Source organism: Mytilus galloprovincialis, chromosome 7 (genome assembly GCF_965363235.1).
Source record: "Mytilus galloprovincialis chromosome 7, xbMytGall1.hap1.1, whole genome shotgun sequence".
NCBI classification, from domain to species: domain Eukaryota; kingdom Metazoa; phylum Mollusca; class Bivalvia; order Mytilida; family Mytilidae; genus Mytilus; species Mytilus galloprovincialis.
Window position 1 is genome coordinate 62866533 of NC_134844.1, and position 15241 is coordinate 62881773.

The 15241-nt window shown below is 31.8% G+C and overlaps 1 long non-coding RNA gene across 1 annotated transcript; it reads left to right on the forward strand.

The window, feature by feature from the left end:
- The first annotated feature begins 3333 nt into the window (after window positions 1-3333).
- Window positions 3334-13642, forward strand: LOC143081862 (uncharacterized). Its single transcript, XR_012980126.1, has 4 exons — window positions 3334-3656; window positions 6019-6104; window positions 11683-11782; window positions 13025-13642. It is a non-coding gene; the product is annotated as an uncharacterized LOC143081862 (long non-coding RNA).
- Window positions 13643-15241: the final 1599 nt, after the last annotated feature.

Below are 15241 nucleotides of genomic sequence, written 5' to 3' on the forward strand. Positions count from 1 at the left end.
TGTATGCATTGTATATTGTAATCGTTAATAATATTTGACGATTTGGGTTAGACAAAGAGACACTACTGTTTTCATCTTGATACTTGTAAGATGTTGGTCATGGTATATTACTATAACAAACAAACCATGACCAACAAACCATGACCAACAAACAAAGACCAACATCTTACAAGTATCAAGAGGAAAACAGTAGTGTCTCTTTGTCTAACCCAAATTGCCAAATATTACTGATGGAAACAAAAATCCTACAGTACTGTTTCTTCCTCGACCATCCTATACTAAATACATACAAAACCTGCCTCAGTTTTTAATGTAAATATTATGTTTATGTTGTACGAGTTGGTCATGTAAGTTATATGGATGCCTCTCGTTAACTAATGTTTCTGTATCAATTTCAAAGTTTTATTTCTATTGGACATGTTGTATAAATTTGAAAATGTTACAGGAAATTACCAAAAAAAAATGTAAGACATTGCGTTTCAAATGCCCTATAATACACATTTTGTTTTGTTTATTGGAAGATATAATGTTTATATTACATATCATATTATGTCAGGTTTTGTCAATTACCCTTGTTGTTTTTTTTTTTTTGTTTGTTTTATATTAGACAAAATCAATCGTAAATATGTGTTTTTTCGGTGATAATTATATAAATAGGATCAGTTTATCAAACTTTTAAAAAAAGGCAACAGTAGTATCGCGTTGTTCGAGATTCATAAATCGATTGAGAAAAAAAACAGATCCGTGTTACAAACTAAAATTGAGGTAAACACAATAAATATAAGAGGAGAACTACAACACAACAGAAACACAACATTAAAATGTAACACACACAGAAATGAACTATTATATAGCAATGACCATTTTCCTAACTTGGTACAGGACATTTTAATAACAAAAAATAGTTGGTTGAAGTTGGTTTTGTGGCATGCCAAACCTTGAATCGGAACCTAATATTATAATATTTCTACATCTATCATATAGGTTTAATTCTAGAAAATTAGTTAAGGTATGTATACGAGCTTATGAAAGAGATGAACAGTATAATGTTATCTAATTTCAAATAGGAATTTAAGAATTTAGTATGTTATGTTGACGACGACAAATACGTTACAGTGATGTTAATAAAGCATTGATATGCACTAGTGCAAGTCAGAAAATATGTTGCTGACATTGATGAAGTCCATAATTAAGTCAAGTGAAGCAATGCCTGAATTGACAATAACACATATTAAATTGATGATGTATAACAATCTGTTAATTGTAGAAATAAAAAAGTGTACATGGTTGTTAAAAACTATTTGTACACTTTATAACAAATCTCTGATCATTTTTTTTTCATTACTTTTAAAGATAACGGAAATTTAAAATGTGAAAATTTGACGAACTCAATTTATATAACACTGCTCAACGATGAATTATTTTTCGAAGATGACTTACAGCATGAACAATACCATTATCGGTCATGACAACTCATAACCGCAATTTTTCGAATTCAGTAATGAATCCATAAATACAAACACAGATACATACTTTGACACTGTAATACAAGAATGACAACATAATCTGCTTTGACACGAAAAAAAGGTAACATAATAAAAAATAACCAGAACACGTGGTATCTACTTAAACAAATTAGTTTTGGTATTTATTAATACCATTTTATCCCGAATGTTGTATATAAAAAGAATAAACAATACAGCATTTATGGTCAACAGTTTAAAAAAAAATATGGTTACAACGAATAGCATAAAAAGCAAATTTTATTTTCAGTTGCATTCGATTCAATCTATTGTTTAGTTTTCAGTCGGTAAATTGAAATCTGTTAACGCGCTGTTTTTTTTTTTTTTTTTTTTTTTTTTTCTTGACCGTTTATGATTCAAACAAAGCATAAAAAAAATTGCTATTCTAAACATGTGTTTTTTCTACATACACTGCTTATCCTTAGATACATGTACAATAATAAAATGAACATAATGTTCGTCAATGAGGCAACTTTTCACTACACGTACAATTAAAAGTATATGCATAAAGTATAAGTATCTTTAAAGTCTTCTGTTCTAATTCTATTTAATTTCTGTAAGATTAAGTACAAATCAGGTAAATTATATGCTGTTTGAATTCTTTATTTTACATAGCTAAATGTATAGTGGAGGGAAGACATCTCAAAAACATGTTATCTGCGCCGCATGTTTGCGCCGGTCCCAAATCAGGAGCCCGTGGCATTTATTAGTCTTGTGTTAAAGCCTGTATCATTTTATATCTTTCGGTTTTTGTGGTACGTCCATTTTCATTCAAATGGCACACCATGGACATTTTTGTTTATGGGCCGATCGAAGCCCGCGTCCTGCTGTATTCCAGACCATAGCGGCATATGTATAATTTCAAATGTCCAGTCTCAATTTATTTGACCGTGGTCATGAAGCAAATCTCAATTGAAACGTTATTCTAGAGCTAGCTCAAAGTACGTTGATTTTGTTGAACGAGGAATACTGCTTTCTTAAAAGTTGCTAAGACAGGGCTATGAATCAATCAAATTAAGGTCATCACTCAAGAAATGTTACGGTCGCCATCATGAGCTGATTGACCATTATAACAAAAGTGTGTCAGAAATCATATCTGATATTCTCCCTCAGTCATAATAACCTGTCATCTTTACCGAACTGGACAAAGAAATAACACGACGGGTGCCGTATACGGTGCATAAAATGCCTATCCTTCCGGAGCACCTGATTTCACTCCCGGGTTTTAGTGGGGTTCGTGTTGTTTCTTATTTATTATTTATAACTGTTGATGTAAACGTTCTTTGTGTTAAGAGTCTTTGTTTACTCCTTGGTTTTGATTGGTATTGTCTTATTGCATTACATTAGTTTGTGTTTGTAACCATTAGTTGATTTTATCACCATACGATCTGTATAAATATTAGCACTGTCAATGTATAATTACTTCAAATACAGAATGTTCAATTTGGAGATTGTTAACAAGTGTGATCAAGATTTCAAATGAAATACTAATGTTTTGAGCTGTATTTGCTATTATTCAAAACAAAGAAATGTAATCGAAAAATAAAACATTGAAGTTCACACATCAATACATTAGATAAACAATGTATCGAGGTACTTGATCTACAAGTAAAGTAAATAAATACATTTTGAAAACTATAAGTGTCAACAAGAAGTGTCATCAGTTCAAACAACGAGATTATATTGGACGTTGCTTGTCGCGTTTTATAGCAGTATACCATATATTTGTTTTGCATTACGACATGAAATTTTATATCATAAGGATATACCGGTAGATTGATTAGTTCATTTACTTATCAGTTCGTCTGGGAAAACACGTAAATTCATAAAAGAGTATGATTTCGAAGAATACGACAATAACTGTCATTATTTTGTTATTACCAGTATTAGTGAGTGTAATGGCCGTGAAATTTACTATAGATTACAATCAGCAAATATTTCAAAGCTTGAACACAATTGACATGTACTCAGATAATACAGTGGATTGTGCTAAGTTGTGCTCTACACATAACAAATGTTGTGTAGCAAGTTTTGAAAAACTCAAATCAAGCTGTCGGATAGATACTTCTGAAGATTGTTTTATTACGACCCGTACAAACACTGGATGTGATGTCTTGCACAGAAAGGCTTATGGTAAGCTGATTATGTCATTGTTAAATATATTAAATTAGCAGACTCACAAGAGATATGAATACAAAAATATTTGAACCTAGTTGAACAAATCAAACTTCTTATTTCAAGATTTTATTTTAGATACGGAACAAGTAAGTATACTTGTAGTCTTCTGTCTTCAAAAATACAAAGTATCATACACGTTTGAGAAATCAGCAGCTTAAAGATCAATCTGTTTAAAGTTTACTCAGCTAAATGCTATAATTTTAGTTTTATTAAAATATTTTAAATTTTTAGCGCGTTAAATTTGTTGAAATGTGCACAGTCCTAAGTCAGGAATCTGATGTACAGTAGTTGTCGTTTGTTTATGTAATATATACGTCTTTCTCGTTTCTCGTTTTTTTTTATATAGATTAGACCGTTAGTTTCCCGTTTGAATGGTTTTACAATAGTAATTTTGGGGCACTTTATAGCTTTTTGTTCGGTGTGAGTCAAGGCTCCGTGTTGAAGGTCGTACATTTCCCTATAATGGTTTACCTTTATAAATTATTATTTGAATGGAGAGTTGTCTCATTGGCACTCACACCACATCTTCCTATATCTACTCATTCCAATTGTATTTCAATACATATATATATAACATGTATAAACACGTTGTATAGCTAAGTGCAGCTCTCAAATATATGCTTTTATCCTCCAATTGGGTGTTCTACTATACATATACAGCCCTACAGATATCGCATTGCTGTATCTATATAGTATAAATATATTGCTTAATAGCTCCACCCACTCCCGGACTGAGTATTGTATGAACCTGCGTGACCTCATAATGTGTATTGCAGTCGCATTCCAATTTCGTATCAATTGCGAATTAACAATTACTTTTATTCGTTCTGTTTGTTTTCAAACATTTCTTAAGAGCAATATCACACCAATGTTCTGATAACATACACACATGAACAACAGTCTTTTCTACGATGACAACTTTCGATTTAAAAACTTAAATTTGTATGATTGTGTAACAAAAACAACCATGTCAATTACAGCAAGCTTGTTTAGTGAATGTCGAGTCTGAAGTGTAGGACAACTCGTACACTCCTGCTTCAAATTGGACACTGTTTTGTTAATTGTTTTACTGTTGAAATTAGTTGTTATGTTAAAATAGATAATTTTTCACCATGAGTGATGTATTATTGTTGACCATTCGAGATTCTTTTTTTTTTTTTTTGTGAACCCGTCTTCAGCTGAATGTGTGATTACTGTATCGTATTACTACACGGACCTCAAGGGATTTCAAATCGAAAATAAATGCAAAATATGTGGTTTTGTGTCTTTTAAAACACAAATAATATACAGAATCAATTGCAGGATAAAGACAATAACTGTTTAGTGTCTTCAGATAGGAGCTGTATTTGTACTCGGCTCGAAACAGGTGTTATAGCTCACTAAAAGCTCGCATACACCTTATTTCCTAGCCTCGTACAAATACACCTGATATTAAAAGGCACTAAACACTTATTGCCTATAAATCTACAAAATGCGGCAATTAAAACTGAAATATAAAAATGTTGACTGTTTTTGGCAAAATCTATTGCAGTTTGGTGTCCTAAATTATCTTCTAAATACTACTTTATATGGCCTTTTTCTTTTATTTGATTGTCACTGACTTTTTTGTAGACGAAACACATCTCAAAGAATAGAGTAAGATTATGTAAATAAGTGCAGTAAGATAAAAATCAAAATAAGTACTGAAATAAGCGATAATAACTGTTAACTATAACTTGGAATCACATGATACAAAAAACAAATAGATATTAAAAACCAATTGTTAAAAGGGCAATTAAAAGTCTTTTAACATCAATTGCTATGTTAATAACAAGCGTATTTCGGTGAACTCAAAGTCACTCACTATTGGCGTCCAATGATAGATCTCTACGTAATAAACAACAAAACGGTTTTATATACTTTTGTCTGAAATAATGGAGACAATATGTACTTTCGCGTTAAAAAAATGTTACTGTCAGTTTCATATTTCAGTTTTCCTTTTGCTCGATGGCCAAACATACAGTCACCGTTTTTATCAAATGAAAGATAATTTGTTATTTCTGGTAAAATCAATGGTTTCATAAGTTGACTTACTTTTCAAATATTCCGAAAAGATATTGTTACTCTATCTTGCTTTTAAAGGAAGTTAAAATCACGATACAAAAAAATCTAATACAAAAAAGGGAAACAGATCTCATAGGGAATCTCAGTATCGTGTCATCGTTACGTTTGATGTGTTTGACATTGTATTTTTTTTTTTTTTATTTCATTAGTGAATTGACCATTTTGAATGAGACTCTGACTTTGATAGTTTTGTTATTTTACTTTTTTATGACAGTCCCTCCATCGTGTACTAACTGTTATGGTTATTCAACGTCAACGTATACAGTTTTTGAAGACCAGGTTGATTGGAAAACGGCTCGGGTAAGTTATGTATACTGTTACGGGATGCAATTTTAAATGTATGAAACGAATTTAACTTAACCATATCCCGACAAAACCAAAAATATCGGTAACAGATTACAATACTGTTCAATATATGAGAAATTCTGCTTTACAAAATATCAAAATGTCTAAAATGTTAGGAATAATAGTACAAAACATTACAGATATTGCGTTTGTGCATACGTTTGAAATGAAAACGTAGCACCATGATACAACAAATCATTATTTGGGACCGATACTTTAATACAGAGCAGGGTCATTTATCATGTTTATGTTTGATTAATATCCTACCCTTCCAGCTGTATATACGTCCGGGCTAGTAAACTTTTATAGCTATGGACTCAATTCAGAAAATTAAAATGGCGGCTCTGGGTGGCCATTTTGAAATCATCTCCAAAATTTATCAAAAATTATTAAAAGAATATATAACTTTACCAATTTTGATAACCTTTCGTATATTCTTATGACAAAGACTATCAACTAAGGACATTTGAAGTATTAGTGGCCATCTTGAATGCAAATTAAATTTCCAATATATCATTATTCGCTATCCTAAATTATTATTTGAATTTATACTTTTTTTTTCTTTTTAAGCATTTACAACTAGTTTTGCTAATAATTTATTTATCACTGTTACTATTCATATAGGATATATTCACCAAGTGCTCAAATAAGGCATGTATATGTTGACAAAATAAATATATCTACAGAAATACATAAGTTCTTTTACTTGCAGTTAGCATATAAGGCTTAGTTACTTTTTACCACAAAAAAAAAACATGCATGTATACAATATGAGTTATGACCACTCGATGTCGAAAAGGAAAAATAGGTAGGTATTTGAATCAATGGAGCTGATAAACTTAATAACAAATAGACTAGAAAGAATTTCGAAACGTTAAGAAAGGACACTTGAGGATTTTCAAAGCCAAGCAAATACAAAAAGAAAAGACATTTGAGCTGGTAATCAGTCATTTTTTGTAAGCATACAAGTGTTCGAAGTTGATGAAGGCCATGTAATGGGAAAGACACTCCAGAATCACAGGACAAAAGGTACTAATCCTGTTAAAGCAAACCTTCAGAATAAAATATATTTTGTCAGGAAAAACGAAACAAAGTCTTAGATGAGTCACTGATTGAAAATACCAGTAAAATTATAAACAGACACAGTTGTGATGAACCAACAGAAACAATGATTGCAGAGAGTTTTTTTTTCTTTTTTTTTGTGATAAGGTATCTGACTATCATCATGAAGCATCGACAATTATGAGCGACAGTAGAGTAAGTGACTGTCACCTGAACTGCTAACCATTGTTCTTTTTGCCAGACCCAGTACTAGAGATTAATATTTCAGTAGTAGATATCATGCTAAATGTTTGTTAAAACTGAACGAAAAGGCAATAAGACAGAATTCAAAAACACAAAAGGAAAGTTGGGTCTGTTATCCATAAAATGTGGCTTGTCAAAATGATAGAAAACAGTGATGGTTCACAGTTTGGAACAGATATTGTTTTAATATTTAAAATTACTGATATCAGTAAATTGTACAGTAAACTTTCCTCGTAAGAGTGAGTTGTCAAGGAAGGAATGAATAATACAGCACTTCTGAAAAATTGAATACTAGCTGCCATAGATGATTTGCAAGCACACACGAAAGGTTGCGTCTTTCTCCTGATTTTCAAAGAAAATGTTTGGGGAAGTTCTGAAACAGGCCATGTCTTATAGTCTTAATGGTGAAGGCCTCATCATTATAGTCAAAGTAGCTGGAATAGTTTGAAGAGTTAAGCTTGCTACTATAAAAAGGAACATTCAATGTAGGCTTTCAAAATGAATCAGTTCAACAAACATTGAGACATGTTACTCTCTATCTGAGAACTGATAAGTTGTAGTTGTATCTTTTCGACGACGAGTTGCACAATTGAACTATTATAGCAGAGAAATGATAAGCGTTGTCTGCCAATCAACGATAATACTGGACTGTCTCGATGTTTGGTCATCCTGTATCATTCCTGCTACTGAAACTTATGTCTGTTGAAATGATCTATGTTAACAGGTGTTATTGAGTGTCCCTGTAAAGCTATTCTTAGTATCAAGCATATATATTACGCCTGCTATGGCTATGCTGATGCCTTAATTTTCACCCTTTTATTTTGAGGTCTGTTTCAGAGCTTCACAAATACCTTCATTGAAAATCAAGAGAACTAATTTACCTTGCGTGTATGCTCGCAGATAATATGGCAGCTACATTCCAATTTTGTTAGATTTTGTTGTATCAGTTCTTCCTTCTATGATAGCTGCAAGTTGTCCAAGGCTTTTACTGTGCAATTTTGCGTGACCTGCAAGCTTGGTGATTGGTACAATATACCATACCGTGTGCCGTCAATGTATTTTATTATTTTGGAAAGCACAACTCCAAGGATAAAAGATTTCTTGCTTTCTTTCTGTATATTTTATCCTGCCTATTTGTTATGTTGTCAAGTGTTATCACTCATTAAGCATGATACTAGTGTTTTGACTTCTCCAGCACTTACTTTGGCTTAGAGAATATTGTCTTGTAGTATAGGTGCACAGTCATGTCCTACATACAAATGCTTATGCAACATGGAGATCTTCAGATACATCATCATAGAAAAAATACACTGCAGTCTATGTTTTTGTTGATCCAGTACCACTTTACAGTGTCTGGTTGTTTTTTCTTTCAATTGACAACTTATCTTCAACATCTGAAGTATGTTTTTACTTTAACTGATAAAATATTTTGAGATCTGGAAATTTTTTTGACAGGATTTGTGCCATTTTGCCTTGTGATTCTGGAGTGCTTCTGCAGTTCCATAGCCTTCAATCGACAGGTTAAAATTGAGTAAAAGGAAAACCAATGCAAGCCCAAACATCTTCGTATGCTTGCATCAAAGGAGTGATTGCCAGCTCAAATGTATACGTTTGTTCTATTTGTATCTGCTTGCCGTTGCAAACCCTCACATGTCCTCTGTTGCCGTTACACACATTCCTTCCAGTCTATTCGTCCATTATGTTCTTCTGATATCTGGCTCCAGTGTTTCCGAAATCTACAATTTTGATCTACAAATTTCGGTCATAAATTATATCATTTATACGAAATTTCTGTTTTAAAAAGTTACTTACATGACTTAGGCAAACGAGTAAGTAACAGAAATTTTGATACTGATATCTTTATTTCGTAAACATGTGCGTGCCTTATCTGACCATTTTGTGAATATCCAATATAAATTAGCCAAACAAGTATTGATGCAAACAGTGTTAACAGTATTAAGTTGTACTTCTCTGTGTAATTGTGGAGGACAATGTGCTAGAATATGATAGACAGAAACAGCTGTTGTGTGGTTTGACAAAACATGTACATTTTATGAGGTGTCGGACATAAGGTACTTTCTCCTTTCTCCCCCTCTCTCTGTCTCCCTTAACCCTGTCCGCCCCCTCATTTCATTCATAGTGAGATATTTTTAACGTCAATTGATCTTTTTATGACATTACTTGTATGATATGAAACTCATTATGGATGCAATCAAGGTTTTTGAAAGTTATTTTAAGTTAACAATATCAACAAAACGAATTATCATATAATCAGCCAATTATTATAAATGACAGGTATACAAATATGTTTGTATATTTTAAACAATGTACATATAATTGTTAACCGTGTCCGAAAATTTAGAAATGATCGATGTAAACTTGTCGCTCCTTTAAATAAACTTATTCTAAACAGTTACCTATTCAACATTGTCATAGAATCATTGAATATTGTTTTTATTGGTATAAATATTGATTTTGTTATCAGTAAATTGAGAGCCAACTAAATATTACTAGTATGTTATATATATATACATATAGTAATTACATGGATCTACAATCTGTCGATACATGTAACTTGGCATTGCACAAGGTCATGTTTTTCTCTGGCTGTTTATGACGTCTTTACACTAAATCCATTGGATGTTGGATGTGTACGGAGTGATAGTTTAGGCTTAGATGCATGATTTTTTTTTAGTTGTTAGTGGCTTGGAACTAGCTCTCAGATAACTGCGAGTACTCTCAGATCTGTTCATTGTGTCTTTTTGTGTCGGGATTTATAAGTACTCGGCCACGTCCACTTTTTGTCAATCTGATGAGTTAAACCTTTTCCAACTGATTTTTATAGTTCATTCTTATGTTGTACTGTTATAACATTGTCCCAGGTTAGGGGGAGGGTTGGGATCCCGCTTATATATTTAACCCCGCCACATTATTTATGTATGTGCCTGTCCCAAGTCAGGAGCCTGTAATTCAGTAGTTGTCGTTTGTTTATGTGTTACATATTTGTTTTTCGTTCATTTTTTTTTTACATTAACAAGGCCGTTATTTTTCTCGTTTGAATTGTTTTACATTGCCTTATCGGGCCTTTTATAGCTGACTATGCGGTATGGGCTTTGCTCATCGTTGAAGGCCGTACGTTGACCTATAGTTGTTATTGCCTGTGTCATTTTCGTCTTTTGTGGATAGTTGTCTCATTGGCAATCATACCACATCTTCTTTTTTCTATATAATGCATATTTATTTTTACCAAATTATGACTTTAGAGTCGTCTACCTATTTTGGCTTAAGAATTTCAAGATTTTTTAAGATGGCCGCCATTCAACATGGGTAACATTTTCAAAAGAAAAATTCAACAAGGCAATTGAAATCCGCACTGTTATTCTATTTACCACGTTTCATGTCAATATCTTCTCTAATAGAATTGTCATAATATTTATTTATAGAGACTAACATCTGCCATGTTAAAAATGACCGCCTCCTCCGCCAAATTCGACTTCAGAGTGGGTCTATAGCTTAACATGTTGTCCATGATATATACTACTAATATGCCAAATTTCATGCTTTTACCACAATCTGAGATATTTTGTCAAAAATCGGCACAAATCGAATGGACTATAATATATTTATACACGATACACATACACGTAACGTCACTGCAGAATATGCGCTCAATGTCTTAATACATTATAATGTCATTTGCTACCAAACAAAGAAAATAATATGCCTTACTGTTATTTATCACAGAAATATATTATTTGTAGAGATACAAAAAAAAAAAAGATGTTGTCCTGATTTAGCATGTTTAGGGTTATTTTCGCAATTTGATTGGCTGATATTGTCCTAATCAATTTGAGCACATTTTTTCAATACGCCAATTTGAAATATACTGAACTTATCAAACATGAGTTGCTTGATAGTCCTAATAATTTTCATTTATCACAGCTTTAGATTTTAAAAATATTCAGATATATTTGCTCGAAATTGTCCTAAAACTTTAATTTTAATATGATGATATGTAATATAACAAAATCAGAATAAATTTGATACATAATGTGCAAAAGTCGTAATATGAGAATGTATAGGGTCAATTAAATTTATATCGGGTTTCGCCTAATTCTTTTATTAGAAAATTTGCACGCTGTGTAACTAACATTGGCAATAGTCCTGGTATCTATGATTAGTTTATTTACGATGTGAACATTTGTTTCAATCTTTTGCATATAATCAGGATAATTGCTACAGCATAGGAGGGCAATTAGCTGAACTAGAAACGAAAGGAGAGAATGATTTCATCAAGAATACTTTATTTGTCAGGAACTCTAGCGCTGGTAGGAACAATCTTATATTGTGTAGATTTTAAAGAGATTTCTAGAAGTTTAACTAGAACGGAGATGTAATGTTCTTCGCAACAACAAAGAAGTCAGACAATATTAGAGAATTAACTTGATTGCCAATAAAGTTCACAGATTTACAGATCCTTATTCCGTCTTTAACGCAAAGCAAAGCTTATATCGTATTGTAAACTTGTATAAAAGACACATGAGAACCTTTTTAGACATAATGCAGCTCACAAAACATACTTGTTTGACAACGTCAACAGGTTCCTGAGTTTAAATTGACACAAAACATGTAATGCGTTAAGTTAATTATTATCATGTTCATAAAGTGTTCCATTCTTATCAAAACTTATCATATTGTCGATTCAAAACGAATAAACAGATCTTCTGAGTAGCATATTTACATACACAAATTGCATTTAAACACCACGCCATCGCTGGCTTCATATCAATTATGTCAATATACCCGATTTCAAAATATTTCATCTTCTAGTAGCAAGGTTGTATAACGAGATCATGGGTTAAAACGATAGACAAAAATACGAATTACTCCTTAAAGTAAATGTTCGTCAAAGTATTTTGATAAACATGATAAATTAGCAGTCATTTTTTTTTTACATTTTTTCAAAAATGTTTTGTGAAAACATTGATTATGGTTTGCATTCGAATATACCTTAGTGTAAAACATCCTTGTCATAAGAATTAGATTTCAATAGAACGACCTGCAAATACAATCTTCCAAATCATGCTGAAATTGCTTGTAACGCTTATTAAGAACATTGTGAAAGAAGCAAATTCAACTAACTCTAAAACACTCACATATCTGCTACTGGTATTTACCTTCCATAAAACTGAAAGTTTACAAAGGAAAATACAAAAGTCGTTGATTTGAGTTATTCAACGACGTTAATTTGTAATGTATACATGTATTTGCAAGTCAATATCTCAATCAGTCATGATTGAATCTTGAGGGTCTTTGAGTTAAAATACACTTTTAGTCGGCGAAGTCTACGTGCTTGGCTTAACCGTTTATACATAAGTCAGTGAAAAGGAATAATATATAGAGGAATAAAAAAATAATAGTAAAGAATCGACAGTGTAATTTGTCGATAACATGAACAAGATACATGTAGTACTCTTTTATTTCAAACCTGGAATGGAAATTTAAATTCGTAATGACTAGTGTCTTGAGTATGCTACCTTTTACAGATAATCATATTTTATATTTTTCAGCTGATGCATATTTTCTTGGAGGCTACAAGTTTAATCCAAGCGACGGTTTCAGATGGATCAGTACTCCAAGTCAATCATGGACATTTAAGGATTTTGGGACCGGTGAACCAAGCAATCCTACTGAGATGTGTCTTGGATCCTTTGAGCCGATTGGTTTTCAATGGGCCGATGTACCATGTGACTGGCTGAGGTCTTATATTTGCGAATTTTCAGATTAAAATACACTGCATTCTTTTTGATCAAAATGTTTTTATTCTTCCGATCAGGATGAGTTTCAAAGGAAATTATTTTATGACTTCATTTCATATTTATTATTTCACTGTAGGATTTGCATATCAAGAGTATTGCTTGTTTTCAAATATCTTGTTTTGATTTAAAAACAATTAGTAGAGTCATCTGCTATCTGACTCATCTTTAAAGTATTGATTTCCAACTATTCAGAAAACCTAAATACACATTGAACATTTATGTTTAGTGACTGTATGTTCCTAAGGTGGTTTTCAATTTAAGATATTGACATGACACGGATAAGTCCTCGAAAACTGAATATATTCGTCATTGCCAGATGAACCACCATCACATCGATGAATTGTAACTCAATACAAGTTTGTTTTTCAATTTCGAAATTGTTTCTGTCTGTTTATTCTGTCACACAAATATGAAATACAATAAAATAATGTGTGTTTGTATTTGTATTTATCTTTATGTCATTCATTATCATAGTCCTTCTATCAAATGATAGTAACAAGCGCATTATAATTTCCAAATGATGAAGATTTCGTGCATATTTTCTATCACACACATAACCCTCTTTATTTTTATCTTCTTTTATAATTTTATTAAATTGTTTGCTGCGTGTGCAATTTCTCGACTTCAAGGCTATAAGTAAAACGATTAACCTAGAAATGTATCAGATAATGTCAGAGTTGTCTCTCTTTGTATGATGAACAAGACAATGATTTAAAACTAAAATGAAGACAGAATTTTCCAATTTCTGTCGTAACGCCAAGACTGACCTCAATAAACGGTGTTTTTTGGCACACATACGGGTTCTTTTTGACATAATTACAGCGATACTAATTCTCAGGATATAATATTGTTTCCGTATTACTTACGAGCAAAATATTTCGGAACTGAAAGTATTGACTTATTACTATTCGTATTTGCTCTCGACATATAATTGAAAATATTTAAAACATCAAACAGTTTATACAGACTTGATGTTTAATGTATTTAACAATAGGACCATGAGATCGCGACAAAAAGACGAAAAAGAGGAATACCACATAAAACATTAATATAAATTATGATGCTTTACTATTGCTTTTATTTCTTATCTTCATCCTATAGTTTCAGTTTGAAATGCCTTCAATTGCAAATCATGTGTACCTATGCAAGCATAGTACAACATCCAGCTATCATTATAATTTAAGTGTAACAAGAAAATTTTCCACTGTTCAATATTTTGCGACTGTACTTATTTTCCGTGAAATAGGTTTGAGTGGATTGATTTTTCTGAACTGTGTTCGTTCAAAACTAATATCATAGGAACGAATATTTCATTTTTTTTATATCTTTTTAAATACTTGAACGAAATCCATGGAGCTGTGAATTTTGTTCCGCAACTTATTTCACATATAGTAAAAAAATTAGTTACGGAACACATTGTACAGTGCTAGATCATATTTTCTGTGGAACATGTTTCCTATGACATTTATTCTGGCGGAACAATTGTCAAGCTGGAACAATTTTTTGGTTTCATTAATATTTACATGTAGAAAATTATTTCATTACATGTTAGGAGAGCGTTGCAGTTTTCTCTATTAGTACATATCCATTATAATTGTTGACATAAATGCTCCGTTCTTGCCACTAAAATCATGTAGTCAGCACAACACTTTCGACAAAAGAATTTTAGCTTTACCATTAATGCTTCTTGGTTTATATCTTATCAATGATGATAACACATACATACATGTACAATAGATTCAATAAAATATACAGATCAACATGCATGTATAGACATTGAGAAAAAAAATCGTGACTAGAGAGACATTCGTTCAACATGTTTAAGTAAACTCATCATATATATAAGAATTGAAATATGTCTACGCTAGACACGTTTTTTATTATTTCATCTTTACATTTTTGGGTATATTATTTAAGGTTTACGTCAATACACCATTTTCCGTATCTGTTAGTCAACTGATTATTGCC